Here is a 16,241-nt window from a genome sequence, read left to right as displayed (position 1 = left end):
GTCTGTGCTGGAAGTTTACAGGGGTTCAAGGGGAGATCAAACAAGATAATGAAAGAAATTCAGAGGGGTTTAGGGCACAATCAGGCTGCAGCAGTTCTTGAATTCAGAATTCTTGGGAGAAAGTTAGGGAAAATATCCCTAAAATAATATTGTAATATTTTTCACTAGGCTTATCACTAAGCAAAATGAGGTTCTTTTCTATAGGGCCTCACACCTTATCTAGAGTAATTAATTCCTGTGTCAGCACCAAGGCAGATGAATAAATAATCCTTTGCCATTTCCATCCCCAAGCAGGCAATGCAGCCTGGAAATTGGTTTGGGGTTCAAGTCCTGCAGCTGACTGGTTGGACCAGCCTGCTCTCAGGCTGCACAGTTATCTGCTGGTGATTACACAAAGGCCCTGGAATGTCCAGGTTGCCCTCCCAGCTTATCCCAACTGTTCTATATTTTACAGGACCAACCAATTCATTTGTTCATGCCTCGCCTTCCCCACTGGGATAAGCTTCCACCTTTAAAGCAGTCATGCATTAAAAGAAAACAAGTTGCAATCACAACACACAATCCTTTCCCTGCAGCTGTGAAAGGAGGTGGATGTCTTTTCTCCCTGTGTTATTCTGTATTCTTCTTTACCAACTCTGAGAACTCAAAGCCATCTTGTAGCAGCTGTACCTTGACAACACACCTGTGCTCAAGCTGAAGCAGGGGAAAGTTCAGTAAGGATTAGACTGCAGGTGCCAGAACATCTCATCCATTCCAGAATATTTCACAGATTCAGTATTTCCCCCCCATTTCCCCCTGAAGAGGTTTGTGCTTTATCCACAACACAGATTAGAAGGACAAAGCCGTTTCTGGAGCACACAGAGCCCTCACTGCTGGGAGCACTGCAAGAGTTTCCATGGATCTCTGTTGATCCTGGACCTGTGCTCGCACAGCTCTATTGATTCAGGACAAAAATAAGTCTCTGGCTGGGCACCGTGGCTTTCCATGGATATCTGCTCATCAGCAGGCCAAAGCAAGCTGTACTAACAGTGAAAAAACACCATGCTGAGGAATTAGACAACACCAAGCTTGGAAACGACTGCAGCCTCAGGGACAGCAGAGGCAAGTGCATTTAGGGAATACTCTCAGGATAACATCTTTGACTCTCTCCTTTTCTACTCATTACTTTAAATCCAATAAAATAAGAAAATTGTGTATGCGGGACCAAGAAGAACCTGCCAACCTGCAGAAGAGTCCAGGAAAGGACAAATCAGACCATTAATGATTCTTTTTGTACAGCACAGCACCATTTCACTGCTGGTGACTCCCTTGGTTTATCATGCAAGGACACATATTTCTGTAGTGCTCTCCAGAGTTAGGCAGTCTGAAGTGTGGGATCTCCTCCAAAATTTCATCTTATTACACCAGTGCTACTCGCCATAATCTAGCACTGGCTTTAAACCACTGACTTCAGCTTCAATCCCTCCCCCAGGCAGCTCCCACCTTGTTCCCATCTCTTCTCTGTCAAAGCATTTCCTGCAGTTTCTCCTCCAACTCCAATGCCTGAGCTTGGTTCTAAGAATACTGTGCTGTTAAAGGCAGCATGAGTCAAATTAAAGGTATCCCTCAAGATATCTACAGGTAATTATTTATGACCCTACAGCATTCCCTGCTCCATCTTTTCATCCCCAGAATCACCAGTAAGGCTCTGGAATTAGCAGCATCCTCTCAAATGGCAAAATGCAGAAGCTGAGCAAAAACCCCAGGGTTTTTTGTTGTTTTCTGTTTGGTTGGTTTTTTTGGGGATTTTTTTAAATAAGACTAGGAATGTTAAGCCTTGCAACACTTTAAGTTAGGTAACTATTTTACCTCTAATAGTATTCTTGTACTTCTACTATCAACTCAATACATACTATCTACTCAACAGATTCTTGTACTTCATTGTATAGATTTCATAAGCGTTCAACAGCTGGACAAAATGCTGTGGGACTTCTCAGCATTAAAACTGTGTGAGATGCAATTTCCTTCTACCTCCTTGTCTCTTTACTAATCCATCAAAATGAAGCAATGCAGTATCTAATCTAAGTTAAGCTGGTCTCAAAACCCTTCTCTAGAAGATATTAATCACACTTAGATGCCCTCTCTGTAAAATTCATGGGCACTTCTATTCTCTCCAGGACTGATAATGCATCACCTGCATGAGTGAAGTAAAAAACATTCCCTGATAAGAACAAAAACTTTAATAGGATGTAGTTTTCCAGAAGTGGAAAAAAGTTTTCTTCCAAAAACGCCTCCAGGTATAACCAAGAGCAATTTTCAATACCTAGAGAAGCTTTCAACAGAAAGGTGTGGAATACAGAATTCATCATTTTCACATCTTCCTTGAAAATCTTTTAACAAAGCAATTGAATTTAGAAAGAGACAGAAAGGAGGTAAAGTATTTCTCATCAGGAAATTTAAAACAAAGAAGAGTCTTGGTTTTGGGCAAAAATGAAGAAAAGTAGTATCTCCCTTGAATGACAGAATGTACTGAAAGAACTTCCAAGAAAATCAGAAGGTGCTTCCATTCCCTGTAAAGTGGAATATTCTATGATAGAATCACCCAATGGTTTGGGTTGGAAGGGACTGTAAAGTTCATCTGGTTCCAACACCCTGCCATGGACAGGGATGCCATTCTCCAGAACACATTACTCAGTGCCCCATCCAGCCCAGCCTTCAACACCTCCTGGGATAGGGAACCTACAACCTCCCTGGGTAATGATTTAAAAATCCCCTCCTAAAATGAAAACTGCAAGGTTATAAATGCTTCTCACTATCTACAGAGGAGCTCAGGCCAAACCCAAAACCCCTTCTACAAAAGACAGCTGATTAAAATCCAAACCCAGACTCACAAGCTGAGTGTGTTTTAACAGCCAGCTTGGCATGTGACATCACCTTGGAACACAAGCATCCTTCATTCAGTTCTTCTGCAGAAGAAGGTTAAAGCAGAAGTATTTCATATGCATTCTCTTATTCTGTTCCAATCATCTTGATGATGCTCCATCATATATCCAGGGAAGGAATCCATCAGATGTCCCAGTAAGGAATCCCACAGCACCACTGATAAAGGCAGCAGGGACTGGGCTGTGGTAGCACTTTGGGACGAGTCTAGAATTGCACCCCTGCTGTGCTACTCTTGTAGAATGGAACAAAAGACAGATTTGGGCCAAAGAAATTATCATCCAAGTGCTCTAATTCCTATTTTGCATTTGTGGGGAGTGATTCACTTGTAATCACTCAGTAAGTTAACAACACAAAGTGGGATTCAGCCAAGCATAGTGCTTAATTCACCAGGGCTTGCAAGACACTGGGAGATCCTGTAACAAGGAATTTCTACAGAGGACAAGAGATTAAAGCAAAAGCTTTAAGACTGTCAAAATGCAACAGGTGCCATTTTCTTCCACACAGCTCGACTTGGGACACAGTTCCTGAGCCAGAGCTGTAATGGCTCACATAGTGCAGGTTTTTTTTTCAAAAGCCATTAGAGCCTTAGAAATCCTATCACGGTTATTTCGCATGACTGGAAAGCTTCCATGCCAGAAAAACCTTCTGCTCACCAGCCTGAGGTAGGGGAGGCTCCTCTGTAATTGGCTGATGACCAGTTCTTCTTAAGGAAAGACTTTTGCTTTGTTATTTGAAGCTGATTCCTTAAAGGTAAGGAGAAAAGTTATCATGTGAGCAGCCTGGTCAAAAAGCAAATGCAGAGCAATGCAGTAGCAGATCAGAGGGGAGTTTTCCATACAGCTTTCAGAGACCATTTATTGAACAGCTGTGGTAAAAGCAGCTATGGATTTTTTACTATTTTTAAAAGTTCAGTTAAAAAGAAATAAAAAAATACATTGAAGAGGTGTCAGGGGTACTTACTGATATTTCTTCCATTTTAACTTCCTTCTAAAGTTAAGGAATACCTTAAAAAAGAATACCTTCATGACCCAGAAAGAAAGGTGGTGCCTGTATTTATAAAGTTGTTTACAAGATTCTACTTTAAATGCACATTTACTCCCACTTCCAACATCACCTATAGTCAAGTAAGTTTTAAGTAGTTCTGTGTTCATTGAAATCTCTTATCAAGGTGATATCACATCCTGATGCAGATCAAAATTTACACATGTGATGATGCAGCTCTTATATTGTACCCTTAAATTACATTTAGCCATTCATGCCCCTTCAAAAAAAAAACAAACCAAAAAACAGTGAGAGTGTGAACAAATTTAAAGAGCTGCTAAACTCCCACCAACCTGCAATGTGCCCTAAATTTAAAAGAAAGAAACTAAATCTGCTCCTTTCCTTATTTTCTCAGTTCAGTAGAGTTCTTGCATGAAGCTCATGAATGAAACAACCAAAACAGTGAAAGAAGTTGCAAAACTTGGAAATCCAGATTATACTGAAGCCTCAAGAGATTCCTCTAAGTTTGGATTAGCTCCCAAACTCCTAGATGCTTATTTTAATTGAAGCATGATGAGTTTATTCCTTTTTTCTCACACTGCTCTCTCATCAGTAAATGTATCTCAATCTCTCCATTTTCAAACAACATTATGAGGTAAAGAATCAGATCCTTTAAGTTCAACCTGTTGTGATGTCTTGTGCATGTATACACACACACACATATATATATATACACACACACATATATTACATACTTCTCTTCCAACTCCAGCCCAGAGTTTCTCAGCAATTCATTCAAATCATGTAAAGTTCAGGGGGAAATGGGTTCATGGTGCATTTCCAGTCAGCTCATTCATCTTCCGAGCCTGCCCTGGAGCAGAGGTGTGACAGGAGCAGCAGAGGCTGCAGCCATCCCTGGGTCCTGCAGCACTAGATGGCACCCGAGCCTTCAGCTCCTCAGAGCTTCTCCAGCCCTCTGCTCACCCTCTTTCCCAAATACAGGCACCTGAATTTTAGTCGGGTCAAGAATAGCGATTTTTAATTCTTGATGTGGGAATGTGTTTTAGAAAATACAGTCTAATATAGTAGTGGCCTCATTATAAATAAAAAAATTAAAGCATTCTTCTGTTCTACATGGGCAAACATAAGTTACTCTAATTTTTTTTTTAAATTGGAAATGAACAAGCAGTTTCATTCACTTCAAGCAACTTAAAAACAGCCTTTAAATTACAGGAAAAATACTAAATAAAATAGGGAAAGTACTATGCTGACGTGTTTCTTTACTTGGTGCCACTAACCAGTCAAGAAAAAATTATGATTAATTTCTGAAAATCTGATTGCCTCTGTAAACACTGGACAAGTTAACAGAGTTGAAGGCATGCAAAGATTTAGCTTCCCTGAAACAACAAGGTCTTTGTGTGTTCTGCCAAACAAATTGGCGTGCACCTATTTCCAGAGCTGCTGGGATGCAAGGAGGCTCTGTTATCTGGAGACAGCACACTGATAAGGAAATCCAGCCTTCAAGCAATTGAATGATATGGTCAAAACTACAGAGGAAATCTGTGTCAGAGCTAGGAAATGAAGCCATTCCAGGTCAGTGACTTATCCAGGAGGTAAGAACTTGCTCTAAAGTCCTCACATGCAACTGGAAACAGGCAAATTCCCTTCAGGACTCATAGAGAGCATCCAAGGATTTGAAATACCGTAGCTGATTCTGAATAAGATGCCATGATCCACCTGCAGACCATCCCATACATTCAATGCTCTCCTTTTCTGAAGCAATGACAAAACAGGATGCTCTATCCAGTCTCTGAATTATTGCCATGAAACTTTATAATGGCACAGAAAAGGCAATACCAAGACAACAAACTCATTTTAGGTACATTCCATACCACTGAAGGAAGAAAGGATTGCAGCAGACAAACACAAAGCTATTTTTTGGTGGCATTGTGAAAAGCAAGACCAGTAGAAAAAGGATGGCTTAGGAAACTGAAAAATTAGAAGGAAAAGGGAAAAGGTTATACAAGCAAAAAGTAAATGTGCTATGGTTTTATTTAGAATAATAAAGAGCAGAGAGGTCTAGGCCTAACTAAATTTTAAATCAAACAATTGAAACTGATTTTACAAACCCGTGGAAGTTGCACCAGGGCACATGAGGTCAGAATTGGATCCAAAGTGCCCAATCTCTCACCATATCAACAAGTTAGCAGGTGGTCAAGGCAGTCCAGCTGGAGAGTGGGCTCAAATTTTCAGTGAGCTAATACACACTAATCTTTCACTTCTGCAGACCTGGATTCAAAACCTCAGATCATGAACTAAAATTAGTCTGCTGGTTTCATTCTGGTCCCCACTGGTGCACAGCACAAAACCACCATAAAAAGTGTCATGACTGGCAATCCCTGAGACAGCCCCAGCTCTGGAAGAGCAGGAAATGTTGTAAGTTAGGACTGAAGCACATTGGCACAGCTGTGTTTGGAATTTTATACTCTCTACCCACACTATGCTGTTGCCAAAGCCAAATGGTTTTTTCTCCTTGATTTCTGCAAGTGTCACATTTATGCTAAAAAAAATAAAGCAAGGAAAGGAAAGAACTGCAGAATGAATCACTGCAGTCACTGATTCACACTGTGCATCTGTGGTAAAGGCAGTGATACTGCATGGGATATAAATTTGCACAGAGTTTGTTTACAATAACTAGATGTGGTGTGGTTATTTTTGGTTGTTTTGAATTCTTTTTCTTTGTAAATACTTTCTTTTTGGCCCATAATAACTGTGCAGACTGCTAGACTGGGTTTGTAACTTTTGAACTCGACTGTTCAAACCACTGTAAAGACAGAAGCTGCTCCCCCTCAAGTGACTGTCCCAGCTCAAATGGCCAATGACCCAACCTGGAAACATGCTTCAATTTATTAACACAAAATTTTCAGTTACCCATGATAGTTCACTGCACAAACTCCAGCCACATAAACCAAGGATAATCAGCTACAGGTAAATAAGGAAAAGAACACATCCAACTCCTAGGTCCAAGATAGCATCATGTATTCACACTGGATCCCAGATTCAACAGTTAGAATCTAAAGGAAGGACTCCTGAACTATGCCCTATCCCTCTAAAGCCTTTTATAATTGAGACAGGTTTTTTGTAAGTAAAACTTCTCTGTTGAATCATGAAACTCCCAGCCAAAGCTGGCAGTGAAAAACAAGGTGTTCAGTAACACAGATGGATTACAGAAATATGAACAGATTTGGGCAGCTACAATATCTTTAAGATGGCAATAAGGGAACACACTAGACTGAGTTAAAAAGAAATAAGGAGGACTCAACAGATTTAGGAGCTTAATGAATTGTTCTCTTTGACAATTGTGGCCCATAAATCACGTGGCTTCTCCACATCCCAGCATTAAATGGGACTGACTGGCATTAACCAAAGCAGGACCATCACTTGTCAGCAACAACACAAACACCAGATAACAGGAGCAGCAGGGATTGCTGTTAATCCCAGGTAACACTTTCCCCTTTTGCCAAAGCAACCCTTCTCCCCAAGAGCAATTCTCAGTCCGAGGCCAAGGTGGTGCTCAAATATAGTAACAACCACCTCTAGTAGCAACCACCTGCTTCAGCTCCACCCCTCCCCGTGTCCTCCAGAGGGGCAAGAACCAAGAAAACATTTGCTTTCCAGAGGGGGACTTTGACTTGGCACAAAGGAGTTCATCCACACAGCTACAAACGTGAAAAAAATGCACAGGCAAATCCAGATTCAAAATTCCTCGTTGCGTGGATTTACCCTCTTGCCCAAAGACGACATTTCATAAACACTCCTCAATGTTCTTTGTCTGAGCTGTACTTTGAGAAAAGCTTCTCTTTAAGATTTAAGATCTTCTATTTAAGATTCCATTTTAAGATTTCAGCTTCTGGATAAACACGGTGACCACTCCAACTGTGATTTGGGTCCTTGCTCACCTGGTTTTGGTCTGTACATCCATCACCAGAGCTGGCTGCAAACACAACAATAAGAAACCTGAAATTTCCCTTCCTTTAGTCCTGGCTAATGGGGTAGACTTCACTAGTTTTTAGATCTTGTGGTCTCAATGCCTCTAGAAAATCCCTCCTCAGGAAGGGAAAAGCCCAAGGTGGATACCCAGGGCTGCAGAGCAGAAAGAGAGCAGTTTATTTCTGCAGCAACAAACCCCAAGGAATAAATAATAAATACAACCTGAAACCAGCCACAGAATCGAGATGTTTAAGGTGTGCATTTGCAACAGGCTCATGCTGTTCCCATTGCTCACAGAAAAGATGGAAATTAAAGTATGCTCTCTGTGGATTGAGCCGGTTGGGCAGTGGAAGGTGATTTCCAGTGGCCCAATCTAAGTGGGCATGGGAACACTTTAACAAGGCAAAAGTCAAGAGATTTTTTTTATTTTTTTTTTAAATAAAAATTGCCATGATAAAAATGCTCAATCCCCTTCTCGAAAGTTTAGTTTTGTGTTTCATGTTCCCAGCTGTTACTGATGTTGGTGCAATACACGAATATGTAAAAGCAACAAAGCTTCCAAGGGCAAAGGCCAGGGGAGTCCAGCTGATTTCCAAATTGGACAATGAAACAAAAATCTCACATAAAGAGCCCTGAATATACACAAGACAGCCAAAGTCAAAAACGAGAGTTCCATATTTATAAAAATGTTTTTAGTTGACACGGCAGGAAACCCCTCCTGGTAGCAGCTCCCTCCTCAGCCACCTCGGTGCATAACAGTTTGAGTTTTTGGCTAATTCACACCACTCTACCTCAAGTGCTTACACAGGTGGGAGCTGCCAAACCTGGCGCTTTCGCAGGCAGCTGTGGCAGGAAAAAAAAAATATCCTCAGACTACAGCCCAAAAGCAAAGTAAGGAAGAAAGGAAAAAATCAATTGACTTCTGCTACCAAGTAAAAACTTTACAGCTGTTTTAAAAGGTACTGAGCTACCAATTTGCTTTTCTATCACACCAGTTATTAGGCACTCCTGGCTTTCGTGACCATTTTCTGCTCCAACCATTTGTGTAATACAAAAGGAATACAGGGAAAGCACAACGTGTTTAATTATAAATGCTGTTTGCTAAGCTTTCAGAGGAAGTTACAGAATGGTGTGTTTCACCATAATGATATTTAATCTAATGAAATTTTAAAATGTCTTTAAAAAATGTTTTGTCTCCTTTACATGACAAACATGTTGTTCATGGTAATTACAGCTGATTCACACAATAAAGCAGCTACCAGAAAACTAAAACAGAGATACATGAACAAATCAGCACAGGGTAAACTTTCTGAACCTTTAGGGTGCATCACCTGTGCTGTGGGAACATCATGTAAATGTGTTCATCCCATGGTAAATTAAAAGTAGCTGATCCTTACTCAAAGAGCTGTTGAAAGAATTCCTGCTCCTTTGCCAGCAAGTCCTCTGGCTTTGAGCAGATGTGGTCAGAGTGCATGAGACCAAGCCCTGGCAAGAGCTACAAATCAAGATACAGCCATTAAGCAAGAAGCAAATACCAGCCCTGCTTAAAACATCGTACATATTATCACAGGCTTCAGGGAAAACAATTTTGCCTTCTCTTTCTGGGTTTGTTCCTTAGAAACTACCTGTTCAAAATGCTTAGAGAAACAACCCAGCCCTTGAGTCAACATTTTAGTGGTTACTACAGACATTTTTGGAAGCTCTGGTCTGACAGTGCTTCAACTCACATTATTCCTTTAAAAACATCTTTACATGGGGGAACATGATCTGGCAGCTCATGAGGACCTCTGGTGCATGGGGTTTGCTCTTTTAACAGCAACAAACACATACAGAGTTCAAAAGGTAAAGTCAAGAGCAGGTTGTGTGCACACAGAGGCATGGATGAGTCCCCAGGAGTCTCTAGGGAATTTTGACATACAATATAAAGAATTATAATGAGCAAGAGAATTATCAATCTTCCTAGAGTACCCAATAAACTGTTTTACCTCATATATGTAACATTTTGGATAAAAGTAGTAGCACTAAAAAGAATGAAGAATTCCTTCTGTAAGCTTGGGATTGTGTCTAATAAACCTAAATACAAAGGCTCTGGAACAAACTGTCTGATAACTCAACCAGAATATTATTACCTACTATTGATCCAAGAACAGAGCTGAAATTTGGAAATTTGAGTTATTGCAGTTAAAAGGAAAATATTTGAACTTCCCCAGCTGCGATTAAAGATTTCAAAATAAGTGACAGATATTCCCTTTATCTTCTCAGAAGCAGGTTATGCTGACATTAGGCCTTATGTCCTTCGAAACACAGCAATTTATCAACAAAAAATGCAACCTGAAAAAACAAATCATCTACAAATCACCCCTTGATCTAAGCCACATTATTAGTCTTTAATGCCTGAATGTGTCTGGCATTTCTATAAAGATATTAGTCATAATAAAATTCCAGCTCATTCATTCATATGGCTACAAAGATTTTTATTTTTTTTTTTTTTTTAAATTCTAGAAATCCATTTTTGGAAAAAACCTCCAGCTTTGGATGGGCATAATTCTCCAGTTAGTGCCTGTATCTAATGCCAGTTAGACAACTCAGATTTGGAATTTATCTTCTCATGTGTCATAAGCTGGTTTAGGATCAGTTGTTAAAACACAAAAATGCACAAAAATAGTTTCCAACTTTCATTCTCCTCAATAAAGACAATTTATTTTAACTTCTCCAGTAAATGATTAAGATTAACTAATGAATTCTATGGTCTCCTAGGAGCAGCTTTGGTCTCCCTTCCCTGATCTTGCTCTGGAAGTCCAAATTAACTTGTGTGATTTTGTCCAGCCATTCAATTGAGATGTGTTATAAATCTGAATCAAATATATTAAGCCAGTTTTGCATTATTTGGACCTGACCACTTAGGCCTCTCCCCTTTGGAACTCTCTTCATTACCTGGAAGGCCCAATTAACGTTCCACCACATTTAAGTCCTTTTTCTTCGTTAACCCTTTGCCATGGCTGAGCTCCCTGAGGTTTCTCAGGGAGATTGGAAGCTCAGATCCCAAGGCACCCCTGGGACTGAACGAGCTGTGGCAGCCCCAACACCAAAACTGTAAATTCACCCATTTGACACAAGAGTTTAACCACAGGCAGGGCTGCCCTGCCTTTCTGGCACTCCCCAGCCACTGCAGGTTGGGATCTTTGCTCCCATGACACAACTTGATTGAATTTCCTTGGCTGAGCACGTGCCCCAGAATGAGGTCTGTCCTCAAACTGACCACTGCCACATCTCTCAGGAAGAAAAGGAATCCAGAGCTCCTCCCTCAGCTGCTAAGGCTGAACACCACATCCCCAGGCCTGGCCAAAAGCATCCCAGCCCTCTGCACCACACTCAGCTTCACTCAATGGAAAAATCAATAATGGAGAACAAAATTCTAACAAAAGAATTAATTTTTTAAGTGCTTGAGAAAGTGAGCATCTCTTTAGCTGTCAGCTCAATTATTCTGTTAAGAATTAATTTGTTGATATTTCCACAACTCTGGCTTTCCAAAGCCCACACAAGTGGGGTGGGAGGAAAAAAAAAAGGAGAAAGGTTTTGTTGTGTTTTATTGAGAGGTTAATTAGAGCAGGGCTCAACAATTGAGAAATATGGAGCGAATATGGACTACTGCAAAGTGACAACCATTAACATGTTATTCTATAGAATACTTAGATACTGGGAATATTTTCCAGCTGAAATCCATCCAAGTTTTCTTCTATCCAATGCTCCATGTTTAGTCCAAGAACATTAATGGTGAAAATCTAGACAGCATTACACAGTGTGAACTATTAGATGTACACTGATGATACTTGATTTTATATTGCCTTTGGCTGAGCCAGCCCATAGAATTTAAATGAGCTGAATTCTGGCCTGCATCTGCTGTTGAATGAGTAAACATTAAATCAAACTTAAGACTTCATTACAGAGTTGAAAGTCTGTTTTCCTCCAGACCTGGTGTACCACATGATGCAATCAAACACATTATCTGTCAAGCATCCAAAAATGAACTAAATGACTCATAAAAGCAATAAATAAGACACGGTCTCTGCCCCTGTAATTCTTTACATTGTAAAATTAAAACAAGACTCCCAGAAAGTCCAAATCCTGAGGAAATTAGCCCTACAATGGAAATGGAGGACATGGGTTATACAATATGATAAAGCAGTTTTCCCCTAGATGAAGGTCTCTCCTCTCTCATTTTCAGTGTGACCTACAGATGCATGAGGCTGTTGTAGGACACTCCTGACTGTAGGTGTGTCTGTTGGATTTGTCAGCAAATGGGGCTGAATCTCTCACAACTCCTGCTTGCTCACAAATAACTCAATACAGTCGAGCTCCCAAAGCTTTAAAACACCAAAATCCAAGTTCAGTGCAGCAATAACCAAAAATCCCAGCTTCAGAGTGGACTCAGCAGGCATCCATCCCTCTGATTTACAGGGCAGCCTAATAAAATCTCAGCTCAAAACAAAGGGGAGAATCCTCCTGTACCCCAGCAAGGCCAGCCCAGGCAGCAGCTGCTCCCAAGAGCTTTTGCAGAGGCAGAGCAGGTTCCAAGGACACATTTAAACATCCAAACACAGCTGGACATGTCCCAGACCATACAAATGATAAAAATATTGACTAATTACAGAAATCTCCATTACACTTATTTACATTTTGCAATTGGATACTAAGCCTATTATATTTCAAATATACATCGATTATTTCTTTTTATTAGAAAGGTCTAGTAGTCATAACAAAAATGCTTTTGCATTTTGTTAATGAAGACTTACTAAAATTACCTGCTTTTAAATGTAATTATTTGTTGAACACCAGGCACAAAGCTCCAAATTTCTGCTTTGGTTATGACAGACAAGGAGTCCTACAGTGATAGTGGAAACTGAGCCTGCTGGTAGTGACTTTTTTTTTAATTAAATTAGACCTTCAGCACCTGATGAGTTTATTGAGTGTTAAATGGCTCATGGTACCAATGAAGAATATTGATAAATCCTTTGAAACAGAATCAGACAAAATTTTGTGCTTCATTTTGTGAACCCTGAAAAAAAAATCATTTACATGAGTAGACATTTTCAAACATTGATTCTCAGACAGCTTTAAACATCCTTCATCCAGGGCTCATGTGGGGAATGAGAAGAAATGTTGGAATTTTTGTCTTAACTCCATTTTTCAAATGCTGCCACAGCCTTCCTCTGCTGTAACCTACCTGAGATCTTTGGGACAAAATCTGAGCTCTTGATGCACCCTCCACCATCATGCAGGTGTGTTTATAACAAGCGCTACTCTTTTGGGATTCCACAGCTGAAGAGTTGCTATAATCTGTTACAGGCATAAATCTTCCAAAATATTGGTTTTTAAATACACTAATGTTAAGAATATTCAACATTATAAAATGATAGTCTTAAAGTAAAAGGTGTCCACTGAGCTTAGATCAAATATATGCATTTTTTTTCATGTCAATAAGACTTGATAAAGCTTTAGAGGCTGTGATGGGATTTTTTTTTCCCCCCAGACCTTTATGCAGTGGTTTCACATTGATTGACATCTTCTGGGGAAGAAGTGAGAAAACAGATTTTCATTAATAGATGCAGAAAGTCCCCAAATCAAAGTACCAAATCAATACTTTCATGCTAGCAAACAGAAATAAGGAATAAACCTCCTCATGAGACACTGATGTCTGATAGAACATTATTTTAATATATACCTAGTAACAAAAATTTTACTCAGACTGTTGCCATGGTATTTGTCACTAGAAGTAAATCTCAGAAGGAAAAGTATGCAGCAGTTTTCCTCTCAGATGCAATAACCACAAGGCCAATCAAGGGACACCTTATTCTGTTACCAATCCACAAAATTTCTGCAGAATCAGGCCCTGAGGTTTCACTACTATCAGCTGTATCCTTTACAGTTTTTAAAATAAAATACTTAAATAAAATATTTAATATTCCACACTATTGTGCCCAGTGTTTCAAATTGATGGAAGAAAAGCAGTGATTTAAAATGCAACAAATACAAATATTCACTGTATTTTCACACAAGTGATCTACATTTATTGGCCCTTAATGGGACAATCCTTTAAGCCTCCAAAGATGAGTGGATTTTTGCTCCCTCTTGGATAATTTACACAGAATCCAATCACTTTAACACTGAATTAATACAGAAGGCAATGAATACCCAACACTGGCATTGAGCAGATCCTCAGCCAAGAGAAAAACCCACACAACAAATGGATTTGAAGCATGTAAAGGTACATTTAAATGTGTTTACACATTATTTTAATAAAGTCTGAGTGCCATGTTTGGGGGTGTACATGGTTTATTACATCAAACAGGGTGGAAAGATGCACAGGTCTTGCTGGCTGAAGTTGAGAGCAGCACTAAGTGCCCATGGGCTCTGCTTGCCTTGAGAAATCACTTCTTGTAAAATACCAGACTTTAGCACATTCTAGAGAATGACATCACCCAAAGCAGCCTGCCAAAAATGTTACTTTCACATTTCTTCAACGAAAAGGTTTCTTTTCACCACTCTTTTTATTTTTTTTAATCAGTCAGTTGTTCAAAAACCTGAGTGTTCTAAGTACTTCCAGGCCTATAGATGAGTAGATTTTAACACAAGAAAGTGACTATGCCTTTTAAAAATGTTGTGTTTAAATGTACCATTTCTCCTGGTTCTTTTTTAGCATATTTGTATTTGCAATCACACTGAGCTAAAATAATACAAAGCTGCTGCAACTACCATACTGAAATGACATTTTGTGCTTTAGATTTATCCCTATTGCACTGAAGAATACTCCTTATGAAACTATGTCTGCCTGCTCAGTGAGCTGTAGATAACCCACTGGAAACACTGAACATTAATAATAAGATGAATCAGGCAAACCAGACTATTTTTGCATTTTCAATAGAACTTTTTTAAGGTGACAAGTGCAAGTGATGCATTCCACTCCTTCAAATAGTGTAAATAAACAACAAAAATTATGAACTTGCAGAAATAATGGTTCTTTCACTGAAATATTCAAGATAAACTCTTTGATTTTGCAGTTCTGATGAAGGTTTTATATTTTACCTTGGTGGAAGCCACAGCTGAAGCACACAGGAACTTTCATCCAGTGTTCATCAGTCTCAGGTGTTAATCCTTTCTCTGCCAGTGTTACCAAGTCAACACCCAGCTCCTCACTGCAGAAATTGTGTCTTCATTGCTGGCTTTGAACCTAAATAAGACAATTCCATTTTAGCTTCTGCTGTAAATATTTGGATCATTTCCCTTTTGAAAAAAAGGGGGTAAACTGCAGCGTGTTCAAGGTAGGTGTATAAACTAAAAGCTGTCTCTGCAACCCAATGGCATTGCCTTGATGCAAAGGAATGTTCTGTGCTCATCTTTTGAGCTCTTGTTATTAAACAAATGAATAGAAATACTACTGAAATTCAGATGCCTTTTTTTGACAAAAGCTGGGCTAGTCCTAAATACAAAGCACTTTGGTACAGAAAATGAAGCAGCTTTCAGACAAGAATCCGGTGTTATCAAGGGGGAAGACAAGAGAATTCAACACAATTTTCTAATGTAATAACCCAGTACTAGAATGTCATCAAAATTTTATCACCAAAATTGTCATACTTCACATGAACATTTACATGTTCTATAGCTACACAGTATCTTTCAAAGGCACACCTGTGGAGGAAACATTATTCTTTGGGTCTTTTTCTTTGTGTTTCCACAATGATTTTTTAAGTACAGATTGATAATTTTAGGAAAAAAAGCAGGCCAGACAATGAATGCAGCTGGTTTGATCTGCTTGTAAAGTAACTCAATGTTCTCCAAGGGCAGGTTGCACTGCTTATGTAAGAAACATTACAATAAATTACTTATTTATTTTTCATTAGACTCTAGGCCATAATAAATTAAGAACCCCAAATCTGTGCTGAACTTTCATCCATAACCACATTTTAATGTAAACATTAAGAAGTTTCCAGAGTTATTTTGGATTATAAGTGAAGGAGAACAAGGTTTTAAGCTTAATTTCATGATTCACAGCTCTTCCTTCTGCATGGCACCCAGTTACAATTCCTCCAGGGCTGCTTTCTGCTGCCTGGCCTCAGACAACTGAGAAAAGGCTGATGCCATCCAAGTCATTTTGCTTCACTGGGACAAGAACAAACTGCATGAATTCTCCTCATATTCAAATACACTGTTCTCAGGATGGGTCAGTGAAGTGAATAAAGACTTAAACAGGAATAAAATGAATTCTTGTTTGCTCTATTAGCTCAGCAATTCTGGGCATCAGAGGATCCATTAAGATTAATTGTGCTTATACAATAAAAGATATTTTTAAA

The 16,241-nt window shown here is 39.4% G+C and overlaps 1 long non-coding RNA gene across 3 annotated transcripts in view; it reads right to left on the bottom strand.

The window, feature by feature from the left end:
* LOC107203903 overlaps positions 1–16,241 on the bottom strand; it is a 68,888-nt gene that overhangs the window by 35,583 nt on the left and 17,064 nt on the right. Inside the window, exons 4-5 of one of the 3 annotated variants that reach the window (XR_004497320.1) lie at positions 14,977–15,121; positions 6,996–7,897 (exon numbers count right to left, since the gene is read on the bottom strand). This is a non-coding gene — a long non-coding RNA (uncharacterized LOC107203903). Of the gene's footprint in view, positions 1–6,995; positions 7,898–13,441; positions 15,122–16,241 lie in introns of those variants that run through there. The other 2 variants (XR_004497319.1, XR_004497318.1) reach the window with 2 other exon arrangements.

This window comes from Parus major, chromosome 4A, assembly GCF_001522545.3.
Source record: "Parus major isolate Abel chromosome 4A, Parus_major1.1, whole genome shotgun sequence".
Lineage (NCBI taxonomy): Eukaryota > Metazoa > Chordata > Aves > Passeriformes > Paridae > Parus > Parus major.
Note: the sequence above shows the minus strand (reverse complement) of the source record. Positions and strands in the feature narration are given on the sequence as shown.